Below are 21,588 nucleotides of genomic sequence, written 5' to 3' on the forward strand. Positions count from 1 at the left end.
GGTTAGGGTTCTGGTTGAACTGGGATGTGGACATGAAGCTAGGGTAGGGTTGAACTGGGATGTGGACATGAAGCTAGGGTTAGGGTTGAACTGGGATGTGGACATGAAGCTAGGGTTAGGGTTTGAACTGGGATGTGGACATGAAGCTAGGGTTAGGGCTAGGGTTTTTGGTTGAACTGGGATGTGGACATGAAGCTAGGGTTAGGGCTGGGTTCTGGTTGAACTGGGATGTGGACATGAAGCTAGGGTTAGGGTTGAACTGGGATGTGGACATGAAGCTAGGGTTTGGTTTGAACTGGGATGTGTACATGAAGCTAGGGTTAGGGTTGAACTGGGATGTGGACTGAGCTAGGGTTAGGGTTAGGGTTCTGGTTGAACTGGGATGTGGACATGAAGCTAGGGTTTAGGGTTCTGGTTGAACTGGGATGTGGAACATGAAGCTAGGGTTAGGGTTGAACTGGGATGTGGACATGAAGCTAGAGTTAGGGTTCTGGTTGAACTGGGATGTGGACATGTAGCTAGGGTTAGGGCTCTGGTTGAACTGGGATGTGGACATGAAGCTAGGGTTAGGGTTCTGGTTGAACTGGGATGTGGACATGTAGCTAGGGTTAGGGTTTGGTTGAACTGGGATGTGACATGAAGCTAGGGTTAGGGTTGTTGAACTGGGATGTGGACATGAAGCTGGGTTAGGTTGAACTGGGATGTGGACATGAAGCTTAGGGTTTGGTTGAACTGGGATGTGTACATGAAGCTAGGGTTAGGGTTGAACTGGGATGTGGACATGAAGCTAGGGTTAGGGTTCTGGTTGAACTGGGATGTGGACATGAAGCTAGGGTTAGGGTTCTGGTTGAACTGGATGTGAAATGAAGCTAGGGTTAGGGTTGAACTGGGATGTGGACATGAAGCTAGATTTAGGGTTTCTGGTTTGAACTGGGATGTGGACATGAGTAGGGTAAGGGTTGAACTGGGATGTGTACATGAAGCTAGGGTTAGGGTTGAACGGGGATGTGTACATGAAGCCTGGGTTAGGGATGAACCTGGGATGTGTACATGAAGCTAGGGTTAGGTTTGAACGGGGATGTGTACATGAAGCTAGGGTTAGGTTTGAACGGGGATGTGTACATGAAGCTAGGGTTAGGTTTGAACGGGGATGTGTACATGAAGCCTGGGTTAGGGATGAACTTGGGATGTGGACATGACGCTGGTGGCAAAAACAACAACTAATACAAAAAAAGGAACAAAACAGTCACTTTTTTATTTGTCAAAACAACTACAAAATATTAATAAAGCATGACTTCAACAGATGCAAAATAATATAATGTCTCATCATCATCACATGACATTATTTCTCAAAAGCATTATCAAACACATATATCAAAACACATATATCAAAACACATATACCAAAACACATATACCAAAACACATACAGTACCAGTCAAAAGTTTGGACACACCTACTCATTCAAAAACCCTGTGGTTTTTCTTTATTTTGACTATTTTCTACATTGTAGAATAATAGTGAAGACATCAACATTATGAAATAACACATATGGAATCATGTAGTAACCAAAAAAGTGTTAAACAAATCAGAATATATTTGAGATTTGAGATTCTTCAAAGTAGCCACCCTTTGCCTTGATGACAGCATTGCACACTCTTGGCATTCTCTCAACCAGCATCATGAGGAATGCTTTTCCAGCAGTCTTGAAGGAGTTCCCACATATGCTGAGCACTTGTTGGCTGCTTTGCCTTTACTCTGTGGTCCAACTCATCCCAAACCATTTCAACTGGGTTGAGGTCGGCTGATTATGGAGGCCAGGTCACCTGATGCAGCATTCCATCACTCTCCTTATTGGTCAAATAGCCCTGACTCATTGCCCTGTTGAAAAACAAATGATAGTCCCACTAAGCACAAACCAGATGGGATGGCGTATCACTGCAAAATGCTGTGGTAGCCATGCTGGTTAAATGTGCCTTGAATTCTAACTAAATCACAAACAGTCACCAGAAAAGCACCAGAAAAGCACCAGAAAAGCACCCCCACACCATCACACCTCCTCCTCCATGCTTCACGGTGGGAACCTCACATGCGGAGATCATCCATTCACCTACTCTGCTTCTCAGAAAGACACGACGGTTGGAACCAAAAATCTCACATTTCGACTCATCAGACCAAATTAGACGGATTTCCACCGGTCTAATGTCCATTGATCGGGTTTCTTGGCCCAAGCAAGTCTCTTCTTATTATTGGTGTCCTTTAGTAGTGGTTTCTTTGCAGCAATTCGACCATGAAGGCCTGATTCACGCAGTCTCCGCTGAACAGTTGATGTTGAGATGTGTCTGTTACTTGAACTCTGTGAAGCATTTGTTTGGGCTGCAATCTGAGGTGCAGTTAACTCTAATGAACTTATCCTCTGCAGCAGAGGTAACTCTGGGTCTTCCTTTCCTGTGGCGGTCCTCATGAGAGCCAGTTTCATCATAGCGCTTGATGGTTTTTGCGACTGCAAAGTTCTTGAAATGTTCCGGATTGACTGACCATCATGTCTTAAAGTCATGATGGACTGTCATTTCTCTTTGGTTATTTGAGCTGTTCTTGCCATAATATGGACTTGGTATTAAACCAAATAGGGCTATCGTCTGTATACCACCCCTACCTTGTCACAACATAACTGATTGGCTCAAACACATTATGAAGGAAAGAAATTCCACACTTTTTAACAAGGCACAACTGTTAATTGAAATGCATTACAGGTGACTACCTCATGAAAGTGTGCAAAGCTGTCATCAAGGCAAAGGGTGGCTACTTTGAAGAATCTCAAATATAAAATATATTTGTTTAACACTTTTTTGGTTAATACATGATTGCATATATGTTATTTCATAGTTTCGATTTCTTCACTATTATTCTACAATGTAGAAAATAGTAAAAATAAAGAAAAACCTTTGAATGAGTAGGTGTGTCCAAACTTTTGACTGGTACTGTATATCAACAATCAAAGATAAGTATTCTGTACATTTCCTCTGTTATTGGTTCCTTTGACTACATGAGGAGGCACAACTGTCTGCCAATTGGCCACTGTCCTGAGAATCAGATATCTGCATATGGTGTTGGTTAACACTCAGTCTTTATTCAAAACACACCCTTGTCTAGCAAGAGAACCAAGTATAAATATCTGTACAAAATTATTCCCATAACTGCATATTAATGTCCTCTCGACTCCCACACCCTCCCACACAGACACACTTACACCGTGCTGGGAAGTTGTGGATATACAGGCTAACACTGCAGAGTGGTGTGGCTGACTGGCTGCATACACCCTCAGGAAGACTTAATGTTTCCTATTTGGAGAAAGCAAAGGGTGCTGAGTCCTTGCCCTCCATGGCGCATATGAGTGAGGGGCGTTTTGGGGGGACGTATGGGGCAGAGGAAGAGGAGGGGGTGTGGGGCAGGGTGCAGGAGGAGGGTGAGGGCTTGGGCTGCCTGTCTGGGGGGAGGTAAGATGGGGAGGGGAAACGACCCTTACTCTGTAGGCTACTGCTGCTCTGCAGGGGGGAGCTGGAAGTCCTGGGGGCTCGGGTCAGAGAGGATGATGAGGCACTGGAGAGGGGCGACCTCGTACCTCCGTACCCCAAAATACCAGTGCTCATCATGAACTCCCTGGAGCCGTATGAGGGCGGGGTGGGGGCGCGGGAACCTGGGGGGCGCATGCTGTCTGCAGGGAGGCTGCGTCTGCTGGGGATGTCGTAGACCCCCATGTCTGGGCAGCCATACAGGGCCTGGGACCTGGCCTGCATCCGCAGCATCCTGTCCTTCGCCTCCATCTCCCGTCGCTCCTTGATGGAGGCCATGATGGACTTGGAGAGGTTATCGTAGCGGACCGGAGAGGCCTCCCAATGGATCAAGGTCTGTGGGGAGAGGTCCCTGTGCATCAGGGCCTGAGGGGTGAGGGCCTGAGGGGTGAGGTCCCGTAGAGAGGGATCCCTGGGTAAAGTGTCCCTTGTCTGGGGAGATTGTCTGCTGACCCCCATGAACACGGGGCTGTAGGCATGTGAAGGGGACCCCTGCAGCACACTGCCATCAGGGCCCAGGGTCAAGAAGTGGGGGTGGTAGTGAAGTGGCGGTCCCCCTCGCTGGGGCAGGTAGTTAGGGTCACCTGGGTTCACCAGGTTGCTGTAGGAGAGACTGCTGCGGCTGGACAGGGGGTTGTGAGGGGGGAACCCGCCCGGAGACGCCTGGTGGGAGATCAGACCTTCTGAGTGCAAGGCCGGCAGCTTGTTTCCATGTTGATAGGCGTGTTCATGGGTGAGGAAGCGGGTGCTAAGGGTGAGAGAGTTGAGCTGGTGCGGAGCGGACATGGGACCCGACTGGAAGGCTAGCTGCTGGTCCACTCTGGCCAGGATGGGTTCTGATGACAAGTAATGACCTCTACTGCTGCCCCCCTGTTGATCTAGTGCCACCTAGACACAACCACAACCACAACATATAACAGACCGTCAGAGAGCTCTCAAACCACAAAACACAACCATGATCTGTGAAAACGGCTCCAAACACAGCGCAAGAAATGCACAGTGTATCTGATGTCATTATTGCGAATGATATAACTGACCTGTTGGACAGATAAGGGGGGTGTTGGCTTGGTGGGGGACTGCAGTGCTGGCCTGAGCTGCTGCAGGATCTGCCCAGGGGGAGGGATCAATGGTTTGGGATGAAGACTACTCTCTGGAACTGAAACAGAGGAAGGAGGATTAATATTCACCAAAATGTGAAATGAATTACCATCATATCTAGTGGGACTGAACTAGTCCAGAGAGAGACAGTAATGTATGTGGAATTTAACACAAGCCTTTCATGGTACATGGAATAATGTCACCACCATGATGCAGTGTTGAGAGCAGTGGATGACCGTTTGAGGGGTTTCTGGACTGTTTCAAGTTTCTTCATGATAATTTCCTCAAGTCATCTATAATACGAGGTGCATAAATACAGGTACTGTATGCTTGGTTGTCAGATTAGTAACGTGACCCTACCCTCTAGGGCTGCTAGGTGGCTCTTCAGCAGGTTGGGGTCTGGTTTGGGGTGCAGCGGGGGTGGGGTGCTCAGACGTTTAATATCTGTCTCGTCCATACCGTCAGCGGACAGGCGCTGAGAGCGGAAAAGAAGGAAATACAGTTAATTATATCTGATCTGCTGATGAAGTCTAATAACGATGCTGTGTGTGTGTGTGTGTGAATAGGGGATCTTCCCTACTGAGGGTATTTGGAGAGGACAGACTTACTTTACTTTGGAGATCATGACGCTGGACGCCGATATCCCTGACCCTAATAATTGGGATCTGTCTGTCAGTCTCTGGTCTCAGGAAAGGAGGCATGATGCGAACTGTTGATTTCTTAATGGGCCTCGCTGTATACCTGGTATGGTCCAAGCAAACAGATGAGTTAATGAGCTCCAATTTAGGGGCCGTTTACAATATATTATACTGTACATGATGTTTACATAAAACGTGAAATGTTTCTTACTTTGGAGAGATGGGACTACATATGAGATACTCCAAGTTGCCACAGCAACCTAGAGTGAAAGGGTTAACCCCTCCTTGAAACTTCCCAGTAACCTGTGAAAAAGTAACCAACAATTTCATAATTAAAGTGAGGACTCAACCTAGAGTCACCCCGTTATATAGTACAGAAACCTTTTATCTAGTCATTTAAAAGCATGATTTACATGGAATGAAGTACAGCCCAGGGTTTGTCTGACCTGTTCATTGGTGGTTCTGCCCCTAGACACCAGATAGAGGTGGAACCCTGTGAGGCCCAGGACAGGAATGAAGAACAGACCTGATACACTCATCACCACCAATCTGGACGCAGCAGTAAAGGAGACTCAACAGCTCTCTTTAGGAAGCTTTACAAATGAATGACCATGATCATACTGCACACACACACACACACACACACACACACACACACACACACACACAACACACACACACACACACACACACACACACACACACACACACACACACACATCACACACACACACACACACACACACACACACACACACACACACACACACACAACACACACACACACACACACAGAGCACAGAGAGTACACAGAGTGCGTGTAAGTTAAGGATACCGTGACAGTACAGTGCAGCTTCCACAGGTCTTCCTGATGGTGTAGAATGTAGAGCAGGCCACCGGAGAACACGCCCACCATGTGCATCGTGAGTGACAGCAGAAACAGGAAAAAAGTAGCGGTAGTTCCGCCTCCCGATACAGTTGTTCACCCAGGACAGTGTTGGTCAAAGTCCTGCATGGGATTTATGACACAATGGAATACAACATTAGATAAAAACATTCAATCACTCTGAGAATTATGACAACATATTGTAGCAGCCTACTTTACATGACTCTGTCCAACATTGTGTGTCCATGCTACAAAAGTATTTTGGAGTGGTCTAGCTAGCCACTTACACATGGTATTGATAATGATTGGACAATGGAAAAAACATTATCATCAGAAGTCAAAATCATACAAATGTTGATATGCACTTAGCTGTCTAATATACCTCAGTGTACACACCAGATTGTCCCAACGCTTTTTAAATATCTCTCTCCGCTCCAGGGACAATAAAGGATTGGGGGAAAGGGATTAACCTGATTAATGTGATCCCTCTCTCTCTCACCCCTCCCCCTCTATCCCTCCATCATTCTCTCTCCCCCATCCACCATTACCCTACAGCACACACACTATTGACCCTACTCAGACCCACCCTCCCCTTCAACAACTACAGCACACCCTCCCTCCACCCTCCCTCATCACCTCTCCTCCACCCCCTTCCTACCCTTCTCCAACAAACCCTTCCTCCCCACCACCCCTTCCTCCCCTCCCCACCACCACATCCTCCCTCTCCCCAACACCCCGTCTCCCCCTCCCCACCACCCCTCCTCCTCTCCCACCACCCCGTCCTTCCCTCTCCCCACTACCCCGTCCTCCCCCTCTCCACCACCCCATTCTCCCCCTTCCTCCCCACCACCCCGTCATCCCTCTCCCCACCACCCCGTTCCTCCCCTTCCTCCCCACCACCCCGTCATCCCTCTCCCCACTACCCCGTCCTCCCCCTCTCCACTACCCCTTGCTTGTTCCTGTCTCCCTTTCCTCCCTCTCTCCTTTTATCGCTTTCTAACCCTCCCTCCCTTTCTCCTCCTTCCCTCTCTCTCTCTCACCTCTACACAGTGGTCACAGACACTGCAGTGGGAGCATCGTGGAGGTCTGTAAAAGTGGCAGGAGGCACACCACTTCAGCCTGACCTGGACACCCTTCACGTCCACATTCTTGTAGAGCGGAGCGCGGAGGTCATCGTCCTTGTCCTCGTCCTCATTAGCTGAAACACAAATACACAGCTCAACATGAACTACAGATCAATGGCACAACACTGGGAGTGGGGTAACACTAGATATACACTACCGTTCAAAAGTTTGGTGTCACATTGAAATGTCCTTGTTTTTGAAAGGAAAGCACATTTTCTGTCCATTAAAATAACATCAAATTGATCAGAAATACAATGTAGACATTGTTAATGTTGTAAATGACTATCGTAGCTGGAAACAGATTTTTTTTTTTATGGAATATCTACATAGGCGTACAGAGGCCCATTATCAGCAACCATCACTCCTGTGTTCCAATGGCACGTCGTGTTAGCTAATCCAAGTTTTTAATTTTAAAAGGCTCATTGATCATTAGAAAACCCTTTTGCAATTATGTTAGCACAGCTGAAATCTGTTGTTCTGATTAAAGAAGCAATAAAACTGGCCCTCTTTAGACAAGTTGAGTATCTGGAGCATCAGCATTTGTCGGTTCGATTACAGACTCAAAATGGCCAGTGTCACGCCCTGACCTTAGAGATCCTTATTATTCTCTATGTTTGGTTAGGTCAGGGTGCGACTCGGGCGGGAAAATCGATGTTTTCTATTTCTTTGTGTTTTTGGCTGAGTATGGTTCCCAATCAGAGGCAGCTGTCTATCGTTGTCTCTGATTGGGGATCATATATAAGTTGTCATTTTCCTTTTGGGTTTTGTGGGATCTTGTTTAGTGTTTTTTGCCTGACAGAACTGTTCGCTTTCGTTTTTTGACTTTCGTTATTTTGTTTGAGTGTTTTTGAATAAAAAACCATGAACACTTTCCACGCTGCGTCTTGGTCCACTCTTCCTACCACAAACGAGAGCCGTAACAGCCAGAAACAAAGCCCTTTCTTCTGAAACTCGTCAGTCTATTCTTGTTCTGAGAAATGAAGGCTATTCCATGCGAGAAATTGCCAAGAAACTGAAGATCTCGTACAACGCCGTGTACTACTCCCTTCACAGAACAGCGCAAACTGTCTCTAAACAGAATAGAAAGATGAGTGGGAGGTTTCCGGTGCACAACTGAGCAAGAGGACAAGTACATTAGAGTGTCTAGTTTGAGAAACAGACGCCTCATATGTCCTCAACTGGCAGCTTCATTAAATAGTACCCGCAAAACACCAGTCTCAACGTCAACAGTGAAGAGGCGACTCTGGGATGCTGGCATTGTAGGCAGAGTTGCAAAGAAAAAGCCATATCTCAGACTTGCCAATAAAAATAAAAGATTAAGATGGGCAAAAGAACACAGACACTGGACAGAGGAACTCTGCTTAGAAGGCCAGCATCCCGGAGTCGCCTCTTCACTGTTGACGTTGAGACTGGTGTTTTGCGGGTACTATTTAATGAATCCTGACAGTTGAGGCCTATGTAGATATTCCATAAAGAATCAGCCGTTTCCAGCTACAATAGTCATTTACAACATTAACAATGTCTACACTGTATTTCTGATCAATATGATGTTATTTTAACGGACAAAAAATGTGCTTTTCTTTCAACAACAAGGACATTTCTATGTGACCCCAAACTTTTGAATGGTAGTGTACATCTGGCGTAGTTTATCATTCTATTCAAGAATAAATCCAGTTAGTAGCTAGTATGTTATAACTAGTAGACAATAATTCAATACAGTTGAACAACTACATGCCCACCAACTGTAATTTACAGTACTGAATAGACTTGTGCATAGTATAGTAGTTATTCACCCATGGGGAGAACGCCTGCATCCATAAAGGTTGCCATGGTGAAGTTGGCCAAGACAAGGAAGAACAGTATGGCACTGCATGGTGGTACGTAGATTGACACAGTCACTGCCAGCCACGGGCACCTGGGACAGAGGCAAGATGCAGTTCAGTGGACTCACAATACACACACATTACACTCACAGTACACACACATTACACTCACAGTATACACACATTACACTCACAGTATACACACATTACACTCACAGTATACACACATTACACTCACAGCATACACACATTACACTCACAGTACACACACATTACACTCACAGTATACACACATTACACTCACAGTATACACACAGCACACACCCAGTAATATACCTAGGTTGAATGTGTTCAAAGGGGCATAAATCTATAGCTCTCTGGCTCAGTGTAAGAATCAATCAACAGTCATTATCATAAATATTTGGTTGCCTCAGCAGGAAAATGTAATTGAATACATTTGTATTGTTTTACTGTCCAAAACTTACACTAGTTTCCGAACTTGGCAATGCCAAATTCAGTCTGATGTCGAACTTCATGGCGTTTGCACTGCCATAAAGCAAATATGTTTAAAACTAGAGAATTAGATTTGCTGAGAGGATTCCATGATTATATACAGTATCTACAGTGTGAGATTAAAAAGAGGCTCTGTACATTAATCAGGGTTTCTGAAGGAGACGCAGATAAAAGGCAAAGTGAATTACAGTATAATGATTACATTTCAGCATGAGTAACCTATGCATTATCTGCATTTTAAGACTGAATGTATTGTACAGTGAAATTGAGTTCAAAGCCATGCTGCTGTGAAGAGTTTATCTTCACTTGAAAAACTTTGGGCCTCTTACATTATCACAACTGGTATTATCATCTCCTTCCTGTGGGTATTTTATTTTTAGGGACAATAACAACAGCAGTAGTGTGGTATGCCATTGAAGTGCAGACTGTGTATTAATGACCATGACTGTAACAGTGACAGTAACAGGACCGTGACAAGTGTGAAAACAGAAACTGGACGGCTCCTCCACCCCACATGACCCAAAGCTGCAAATGTCAAGGGTCAGGATGTGACGAGGGCAGAACGTGTACAGTGCATTCAGAAAGTATTCAGACCCCTTCCCTTTTTCCAGATTTCTTTACGTTGAAGCCTTATTCTAAAATTGCTTAAATTGTTTTTTTCCCTCATCAATCTACACACAATACCCCATAATGATAAAGTAAAAACAGGTTTTTAGACATTTTTGCAAATTTATAAAAATAAATATCACATTTACATAAGTATTCAGACCCTTTACTCAGTACTTTGTTGAAGCACCTTTGGCAGCGATTACAGCCTCGAGTCTTATTGGGTATGACTCTGTACTTTGTTCCATTCATCTTTCCCTCAATCCTGACTAGTCTTCCAGTCTCTGCCGCTGAAAAACATACCCACAGCATGATGCTGCCACCACCATGCTTCACTATAGGGATGGTATTGGCCAGGTGATGAGTAATGCCTGGTTTCCTCCAGACGTGATGCTTGACATTCACATTACAGAGTTCAATCTTGGTTTCATCAGAGCAGAGAATCTTGTTTCTCATGGTCTGAGAGTCCTTTAGGTGCCTTTTGGCAAACTCCAAATGGGCTGTCATGTGCCTTTTTCTGAGGAGTGGCTTCCGTCTGGCCACTCTACCATAAAGGCCTGATTGATGGAGTGCTGCAGAAATGGTTGTCCTTCTGGAAGGTTCTCCCATCTCCAAAGAGGAACTCTGGAGCTCTGTCAGAGTGATCATCGGGTTCTTGGCCCTTCTCCCCCGATTGCTCAGTTTGGCCGGTCAGCCAGCTCTAGGAAGAGTCTTGGTGGTTCTAAACTTTTTTTTTCTTCCAGTGTTCTTCGACCTCATGGCTGGATTTTTGCTCTGACATGCATTGTCAACTATGGGACCTTATATAGACAGGTGTGTGCCTTTCCAAATCATGTCCAACCAATGGAATTTACCACAGGTGGACTCCAATCAAGTTGTAGAAAGATCTCAAGGATGATCAATGGAAATAGGATGCACCTAAGCTCAATTTCGAGTCTCATAGCAAATATATTTGCAAACATTTCTAAAAACCTTTTTTCGCTTTGACATTATGGGGTATTATGTGTAGATTGATGAGGGACATTTTTTTATTTCATCAATTTTAGAATAAGGCTGTAACGTAACAAAATGTGGAAAAAGTTAAGGGGTCTGAATACTTTCTGAATGCACTGTATGTGTGAACTGAACTCCAATGGAATATCTTTAGACTGACCGTGACTGTGAAGACTGTGAAACAGACAACATTTTGACCAAATTTAGAGTCCCTTCCCCAGCTCTAGCTCCAGCCCAGCATAGTGCAAGATCCCCAACCCCTACAGAACAGCCCCAGTTAGGATGAGAGTGTGGGGGAAGGTGGTTACCCCGGAAGGAATGCCTGGTAATGCAATGCCAGCTGCAATCCCAATAATCCCAGGATTAGGGACTCTGGATTACAGACCACTCTGCCAGCCCACAATGGTGGCATCCTCGCATCAGACGCCAAACACACAGAACCTGCTGTCAGCGGTCAGCAGCACACACAGCCCAAAAGACCCCATTCCATGCACATAGAATAAAATAAACCATACATACTCCATCACCTATACAGCTGCAACAGACATGACTGCCTTTAAAGACAAACAGCCTTCAAAGGCAAGTACAGTATAGTTATGTACTGGAGAAACAGCTGTGTCTGAAGATCTGTAAGAGTAATGCTCCTCTATAAGGATTTACTTAAAGGCCCAACGCAGCAGTTTTATCTCAATATCAAATTATCTCTGGGTAGCAACTAAGTACCTTACTGTGATTGTTTTCAATTAAAATGGTCAAAAAGGCTCTTTTTTTTTAAAAAGAGCCTTTTAGCAAAGAGAAATTTCTCAAGCAAGAATTTTGCTAGGAGTGTCTAGGAGTGGTCTGATTGGGTAGGGGGAAACGGAAAACTAGACGTTGTTGGCAGAGATGTTTGGAACTCTCTTTCTTTTTGGTCTATAAACTAATTTACCGCCTGGTGTTGGCACCAGGCAGGCCAAAACTCCATTCCACCAAAACAGGCTGACATTTTAGTCGGTCTTTGCAAACAGCTCTTACACTAAAAATGCATTATCATAATTTCCACAATTTAACAGTATTATTCCAACCTCATAGTGTGTAAATATATATAGATGTTTTTGACTGCACTGGGTCTTTAATTGAAACAGATTAACACCTAATTGTACTACTGAGTAAGCCAGATTAATGAGGGGAACAGAACAGTAGGTTCCCAAAGCTGGAGGAGGGGATTTATATCTATGTCTTCTCTGAAGAAACATTTCACTAAATGTGGTCATGTTTGAGATGTACTTAAATTGTCATAACAGAGCTAGATTACATGGATATGTGCATTATACGGTACCCTTGTACTATACATTATACTGTACCCTTGTACTACACAGAGTCCATACTGTACTTGTCCCAGTATATCTACAGTATACTGTACTTGTCCAAGTATATCTACAGTATACTGTACTTGCAAGTCTAGCCACCCTACAGTATAAATAGGAAATGTGGATTAAGTTGGCAGATTCAGGGGTAGCTGCCAGCTGGGCAGCACTAAATAGCAGGTATCAAGCCCAGTCAGTCTGGAGTGGTGTTCATGTGCCTGCATACCACTTTCACCGTCCTCCTATTCCAGCAAGACCAATGGGTCATGGGGAAAACAAGGAGCCAAAAAGGCAATTCGGAATAAGTATACTGGCACTGTTCATCTTTTTAAAACAAATGATTTATCTGCTCGATTCGCCTACCCCTTCACCCATCTGTCAAATAATGGATACATCACCTAAAAATACTAAATGAGCACAGTATGGAAGATAATGATATTGCGTTCCAAATAAGTAGAAATCAGTCAAAGTCATTTGGGATGAGTGCGGAGGGTCGGCCCGCGACTGATTGTTTTCTTATCAAAGGGATTATTCCTGTGGAAGCCTTTGCATGAGTGGGCCTGCTGCCTGGACCATCATTGGTTTGTGACCATCTGGAGCAACTGCACATGGAGAGTTCCTCACGCTGCAGTGTGGCCAGGCGGGTAGACAAGCCCCTGCCCTGCGCCTAATGAAACAGACTGCAGAGCTGTATTAAATCATCCAGAAGGGTAAACTGCTGCTGAGACTGTCCAATCTGCACACTGCCATGCCTGAGAAGAGCCCAGCTGTTGGACAGCTAGTCAACACCACCACTGTCACATCGGTCAAGCAGCAAGCAGAGGAGAGCATTAGAGATTCTCAAACTACAGCTCCTTGAACATCTCATGGATGTTAGACATGTTGAATAAGATATGATCATCAGACCTATGGAAGGTACTGTATGAATTGGCTTTAGCCACAATTGATTACACTGAATGAACACATAACACTGTTATAAGATGGTTTGGAGAGACTACTTCATTGAACTATAAAAACTACGGCTTGAATATCAACGATATATTTATATTACATATAATAGTGTTGTATGTGTAGGGATCGATGTGTATGTGGGAAAAAAACGAAATGTTTGTTTGGGTGGGGAGGGAGGGAAGGATAGAGAGGAGTGTTATTCTATAAATATCTGACCCACTACGGGTGTGTATCACATCTGACCTCCTCCCCTCTGCACATGGTCCCATAATTAACTCAGAATGAAAGGTCAAGAAGGCTTCTACGTACAGAACTTTGCCACATCTCAGCTACATCAAATGTTGAGATTAACTGACAAATTGTTACTAGGAAACACCATTGACGTTACCATTTGTGAGAATCTTTGCTTGTTTGTGGTTCTACCCTTAGTACCAAACACTATAAGTGTTTAGTGATGCTTGAATGTCCAATGAATGTAGCTTTATAAAAAAAACTAGCTTTATAAAAAAACTACATTCATTCTACTGCACCAACAATCAAACATACAAAATGACATTCTGTAGCTTTATCCAAGGCCCTTTGGCCTTTGTATGCCTTTTGTGAATAGGATAAAAGCAGAAGTCAAATGTCCATCCCGCGTGGAGTAATTAAGCAATAAGGCCTGAGGGGTTGTGGTATATGGCCAATATACTACGGCTAAGGGCTGTTCTTATGCACAACGCAACGCGGAATGCCTGGATACAGCCCTTAGTCGTGGTATATTAGCCATATACTACAAACCCCGAGGTGCCCAAATGTACCCTTACCCCCACCTCCCCACTCATTGGCTGAACCAAGGTTGATCTTATGACGGGAGACAACCAAGGTCCCTTTTCCTCAGTGGTACTAAGGTGGGCTTGTATTTGGTTGAGACACCGGCAGGAGCTGTAATCTGTCCATCCCTGCTTTTAAAGGAACTAAGACACTGTCCCTGCTGACAGAGCAGACAGACAGATGGACACAGATTGACCAGTCCTTCTCTCGGTAAAGGCCTGTCTAACAGTAATGTAGGCCTACATATGATGTAATGGCAAAAGATTGTCCCTCCAGATTCCATTTCTTCTGCTGCTGCCAAATAATTATATAATTTACAGCAAAGGGTGGTTCCCAAAGATCTGGGGTCATGTCCAAGTAAATAAATGTGCTTCCTGCAAAGTGTTGATGAAACGGGCCTCCACTGCTTCCTGAGTGAAAGGGAAAACAAAGAGCTTGTGTGATTGGGCTGGACCACTCTGTTTCAACATGACCTTATCTATGAGGAATGGCTGTTCATGGAATAGACAATTCAGACATACTTCGGAAAGTATTCAGACTCCTTGACTTTTTCCAAATGTTGTTAGGTTACAGCCTTCTTCTAAAATTGATGAAATTGTTTTTTCCATCATCTATCTACACACAATGCCCCATAATGACAAAGCAGAAACTGGTTTTAAGAAATGTTTGCTAATTTATAAAAAATAAAAATCATTTACATAAGTATTCAGACTCTTTACTCAGTACTTTGTTGAAGCACCTTTGGCAGCGATTACAGCCTCGAGTCTTCTTGGGTATGATGCACTCTGGAGCAGGTTTTCACCAAGGATCTCTCTGTACTTTGCAACCTTCTTCTTTGCCTCGATCCTGACTAGTCTCCCAGTCCCTGCCGCTGAAAACATCCCCACAGCATGACCCTGCCACCACCATGCTTCACCGTAGGGTTGGTGCCAGGTTTCCTCCAGACGTGACTCTTGGCATTCAGGCCAAAGAGTTCAATCTTGGTTTAATCAAACCAGAGAACCTTGTTTCTCATGGTCTGAGAGTCTTTAGGGGCCTTCTGGGCACATAACAGCAACCGGGCTGTTATGTGCCTTTTACTGAGGAGTGGCTTCCGTCTGGCCACTCTACCATAAAGGCCTGATTGGTGGAGTGCTGCAGAGATGGTTGTCCTTCTGAAAGGTTCTCCCATCTCTCCAGAGGAACTCCAGAGCTCTGTCAGAGTGACCATCGGGTTCTTGGTCACCTCCATGACCAAGGCCCTTCTCCCCTGATTGCTCAGTTTGGCCGGGCGGCCAGCTCTAGGAAGAGTCTTGGTGGTTCCGAACTTAATCCATTTAAGAATGATGGAGGCCAGTGTGTTCTTGGGTACCATCAATACCGCAGACATTTTTTGGTACTCTTCACCAGATCTGTGCCTCGACACAATCCTGTCTCTGAGCTTGACGGACAATTCCTTCAACCTCATGGCTTGGTTTTTGCTCTGACATGCACTGTCAACTGTGGGACCTTATATAGACAGGTGTGTACCTTTCCAAATCATGTCCAATCAATTGAATTTACCCCAGGTGGACTCTCATAGCAAAGGGTCTGAATACTTATGTAAATAAGGTATTTTTGTTTTTATTTTTAATACATTTGCAAACATTTTTCACTTTGTCATTATGGGGTATTGTCTGTAGATTGCTGAGGATTTTTTTAATATCCATTTTAGAATAAGGCTGTAACGTAACAAAATGTGGAAAAAGTGAATGGGTCTGAATACTTATGCTTTATTATAGTGAAATCTCTCACTGGGAACGTTTTCAGAAAGTTATATTCTCTCTTGTTGGTGATCTTCAATCTTCAGAGAAATCTGCAATAATAACCACAGTGCAGTAGCCCTAGCGTTTAAGAGCATTGGGCCGGCCAGTTACCGAAAGGTCACTGGTTCGAATCCCAAGCCGGCAAGTTGGAAAAAACCTGCGGTTCGCCCTTGAGCAAGGCAGTAAACCCCAAACAACTGCTCCCGGGCGACAATGACATAGATGTCTTTCACGCCCTGACCATTGTTTGCTTCAGTCCAGAGCTGCCCTTCAGTCCGGAGCGGCCCTTCAGTCCGGAGCTGCCCTTCAGTCCGGAGCTGGGGTTGCCAGTCCAAGGTCGGTGGCGAGGGTTGCCGCTCCTAAGAGGCCACGGAAGCGGGGATTGACTATGGTGGAGTGGGGGCCACGTCCCGCGCCAGAGCCGCCACTGCGGACAGATGCCCACCCAGACCCTCCCCTATAGGTTTAGGTTTTGCGGCCGGAGTCCGCACCTTMGGGGGGGGGGGGGWACTGTCACGCCCTGACCATAGTTTGCTTTGTATGTTTCTATGTTTTGTTTGGTCAGGGTGTGATCTGAGTGGGCATTCTATGTTGTATGTCTAGTTTGTCTGTTTCTGTGTTTGGCCTGATATGGTTCTCAATCAGAGGCAGGTGTTAGTCGTTGTCTCTGATTGGGAACCATATTTAGGTAGCCTGTTTTGTCATTGTGGGTTGTGGGTGATTGTCTATGTGTAGTGTTTTGTGTCAGCACTTTATTCGATAGCTTCACGTTCGTTGTTTGTTATTTTTGTTAGTTCGTTCAGTGTTCTCTTTTCTAAATAAATTCAAGATGAACACTTACCATGCTGCATATTGGTCCTCCGATCCTTCCAACTACTCCTCCTCAGAAGAGGAGGAAGACGAGCGTGACAATGTCAATTAAGGCAGCCCCCCGCACCGCTTTTGATTTACATTTGATTGAGTTGTCAACTAAGGTGATTTCCATGTTAAATCAACCAAAAATTGCACCCTGTCATTGGATTTAAGTTAGGTGAAAAAAATACGAAATTCCCTTACGTTGATGACTTTTAGCAAATCCAATCAGTTTTCCATGTTGATTCAACGTCATCACATTGATTTTCATTATTTTTTATGAAGTAGAAACAATGTTGATTCAACCAGTTTTTGCCCAGAAGGATGCCACCCACATACAGCAGCAGCATACTGATGCCAACCACTCACACACACATAAACACTTACACACTCACCGCTGCTGCTACTATTTATTATTATTGCCTAGTCACTTTACCCATACCTACATGTACATACACTCTTAGAAAAAAAAGGAGCTATCTAGAACCTAAAAGGGTTCTTTGGCTGTCCCCATAGGATAACCCTTCGAATAACCCTTTTTGGTTCCAGGTAGAACCCTTTTCACATGGAAAACATGGAACCCAGAAGGGTTGTACATGGAACCAAAAAGTGTTCTCCTATGAGGACAACCGAAGAACCCATTCGAAACCCTTTTTTCTAAGAGTGTAGGTACCTCAATTACCTCGTACCCCTACACAGATCGCCTCAGTACTGGTACTCCCTGTATATAGCCATGTTAAGTGTACAGTTTATTTTATGGGACAATACACAAATGTTTTTTATTGAGTAAATGTATTTATTGGTTCTATTTATTTTGATGAGAGAGATGAAAGTGTAATGAATTGAAGGTTAATTGTTGATGTGAAAATCTAAATGTACTGATTTTGAGCTTGTGTCATTAGATTTGTGGTGGAGTAGGAATCCCAGATATTATTGTGAAGAAAATGGGTCCCCGTTGAAAATGTTTGAATACCACTGTGCTAGAGGACCCAATTTAAACTTTGCTTGAAAAACAACAGAGGAGGGAACTTGGACATATCTGGCTACAGAGGTCAGGGGTCAGTGGACTTGGTTAACAGCTGTTATGGTATTAGGTCTACTCACCAAGGCTCTACTAGCAATCTAGGGGATAATGTTGGCAGTGATCCTCACATTACCAAAAGTTTGTTTTGAGAAAACAAGGGATTCATTCGGGAACCTGTTTTGCTCTAAACTGACCCAGTCTGACTTCTAGGAAATATACCTGACTAAGTTCTCAGCATCATTGCACTCTGGAAGAAGATAAAGGGATTTAGGAATAAATTGTGACATCACTTGGGGCATGCTGGTGTAGGCTATAGCTCTGAGAGGTGTGTTTGGGGTCATGATATTTATGTTTCCGGATCAGGACCCAGTTATTATATCAACCACTGAACCACATCATCATCCGAACGTTTGAGTATAGCCTAAGTAGAAAACGGCCTGAGACAGGCCTAACGGTTAAATAGCCTCTTAACACAGTCCCCATACCAAATTCAAATAGCCCACAGTAGCTCAGATTAAGAGGATCAACATGATATTAGGCAATGAAATGTAACTACCAGTGGCGTAAAATACTTGACTAAAAATACTTTAAAGTACTACTTAAGTCTTTTTTGGAGGGTTCTTGTACTTTACAATTTTGGAGAATTTATACGCTATATATACAAATGCATGTTTCTGTTTCAGCCACACCTGTTGCTGACAGGTGTATAAAATCGAGCACACCGCCATGCAATCTCCTTAGACAAACATTGGCAGTACAATGGCCTTACTGAAGAGCTCAGTGACTTTCAACGTGGCACTGTCATAGGATGTCACCTTTCCAACAAGTCAGTTCGTCAAATTACTGCCCTGCTAGAGCTGCCCGGTCAACTATAAGTGCTGTGAAGTGTGAAGTGGAAACATCTAGGAGCAACAACAACTCAGCCGCGAAATGGTAGGCCACACAAGCTCACAGAACGGGACCGCCGAGTGCTGAAGTGTGTAGCGCGTAAAAATCGTCTGTCCTCAGTTGCAACACTCACTACTGAGTTCCAAACTGCCTCTGGAAGCAACGTCAGCACAAGAAATGTTTAGGTCGGGAGCTTCATGAAATGGGTTTCCATAGCTGAGCAGCCGCACACAACCTTAGATCACCATGCGCAATGCCAAGCATCGGCTGGAGTGGTGTAAAGCTCGCCGCCATTGGTCACTGGAGCAGTGGAAACGTGTTCTCTGGAGTGACGAATCACGCTTCACCATCTGGCAGTCCGACGATGAATCTGGGTTTGGTGGATGCCAGAACAATGCCAGTAAAGGGAAATCTTAACTCTAAATGACACAATGGCATTCTAGACGATTCTGTGCTTCCAACTTTGTGGCAACAGTTTGTGGAAGGCCCTTTCCTTTTTCAGCATGACAATGCCCTGTGCACAAAGCAAGGTCCATACAGAAATGGTTTATCGACATCGGCATGGAAGAACTTGACTGGCCTGCACAGAGCCCTGACCTCAACCCCATCGAACATCTTTGGGGTGAATTGGAACACCGACTGCGAGCCAGGCCTAATCACCTAACATTCGTGCCCGACCTCACTAATGCGCTTGTGGCTGCAGAAATGTTCCCACATCTAGTGGAAAGCCTTCCCAGAAGAGTGGAGGCAGTTATAGCAGCAAAGGGGACACCAACTCCATATTAATGCCCATGATTTTGGAATGAGATGTTCGACGAGCATGTGTCCACATATTTTTGGTCAAGTAGTGTACTTTTACTTTACTACATTCCTAAAAAAAATGTACTTTTTACTCCATACATTTTCCCTGACACCCAAAAGTTACACTTTGAATGTTGGCAGTACAAGAAAATGGTCCAATTCACCCACATATCAAGAGAACATCCCTCCCTGGTCATCCCTACTGCCTCTGATCTGGCTGACTCACTAAACACACATGACTCTTTGGTAAATTATGTCTGAGTGTTGGAGTGTGCCCCTGGTTATATGTAAACAAATAAAAAACAAGAAAATAGTGCCTTCAGGCTTGCTTAATATAAAGAATTAGAAATTATATATACTTTTACTTTGATACTTATGTATATTTTACCAATTACATGTTCTTTTGATACTTAGGTATATTTAAAACCAAATACTTTTAGACTTTTACTCAAGTAGTATTTTACTGAGTGACTTTCAGTCTTACTTGAGTCATTTTCTATTAAGGTATCTTTACTTTTATTCAAGTATGACAAATGGGTCATTTTTCCACCACTGGTAACTCCTAATGGACAGCTTTGGGTACAGTATTGCTGAACTGTTTTATGAATAATATTGCATATTGATATGCAAATAAAATTACACCAGAATATTTTTTGAGGTCTTTTTACTAAATTGCTTTTTCTCACCCCCAAAAATGGTGTCATCGTTACACTTCTGTCCGATTGAACGCTACAATAACACTGGGGAATGTTCTAACTTCCGAATGTGGACGCGCCTTAAAATGTTTATACTAGTTTGCATAGTGCGTGAGCAACATAACCTATTTTATCCCAATATTTCACTGGAGAAAGCTACAGTTTGGAATAAACGTGCATGCTCATTGCCTTATCCATTGAATTCTCTTTAAATCTCCAGACCACTTAATGTATGGAATAGTATACTGTAGTTTAAAAAGGGTAGGCCTACATTAGTGTCTGTTATTAACTACTTTTCCTGAAGGAGGCATAGTGGTCAACTTACGTAAATACGAAGAATAAAGTGGTGGACCCAACGAGGAGTACGGCAGCAGTGGACACTGGAATAAACGCGCTGCCTTTAATTCTCTCATCGCCGCTGGTGGGCATTCTGTAGCCTACTTTCCACAAACATCAGCAGTTTATTCTAACGAAACGATTACACCAAGATAAAATAATGATCCACGATACGATGTATTCCCACTCTTCTATGTCCTGATCTCTGTCCTGGTTTTCGATGGATCAAATGCAAACGAATGCATGGTGAAAAAGTCCAATGAACTGTGACCGTCTTGGAAATCCCACAGTCCCGACTGGTCCCGAAAAACTTAGCGAAGCCGCGCTGCGTACTGGCCAAGGCTCTGTTTGTGGGGTTTTCGCCGGGGGGAAAGAATGGATGACGTAAACTACACTATAGCAGGCTAGACCACGTTGTGCTGTATGTTAACCAAAAAAATACAACAATTATTTAATTTCATAGCCATACTCTTGATTAAAAATGTAATTTGCTTTACCATGGAAATGCATTTGTGTCATTAGAAATGGACAATAATGTTGCACTATAGTCAGAGATAGAATATTACACATTTGTACATAATTGAATGCTAACAACCTAAACATGGGCTATTCACACCCTGGTACAGTATATGGTGGTCAGGTTACTCCTTTCCACTGATCCAAGTTCAGTTAGGTTTTTCTCTTCTGTATTGGGATACAATGAGCCTCTTGTGTTCTCCAAGTACTGAAGACAAGAAATGTATAGCAAATGTGAGGTTGAGTCTCTAAGGACTTGTTGTGGGGTTGGACCTGAAGCATGATATTAACATCCCTTATACATGTTGAGCCATCAAATAAGGCTCAGAC

The 21,588-nt window shown here is 44.1% G+C and overlaps 1 pseudogene; it reads right to left on the minus strand.

Moving 5' to 3' along the window:
• Window positions 1-1,236: 1,236 nt before the first annotated feature.
• On the minus strand, window positions 1,237-21,060 carry LOC111980019 (palmitoyltransferase ZDHHC8B-like; annotated as a pseudogene).
• Window positions 21,061-21,588: the final 528 nt, after the last annotated feature.

Source organism: Salvelinus sp. IW2-2015, linkage group LG20 (assembly GCF_002910315.2).
Source record: "Salvelinus sp. IW2-2015 linkage group LG20, ASM291031v2, whole genome shotgun sequence".
In the NCBI taxonomy this organism is placed as follows: Eukaryota; Metazoa; Chordata; class Actinopteri; order Salmoniformes; family Salmonidae; genus Salvelinus; species Salvelinus sp. IW2-2015.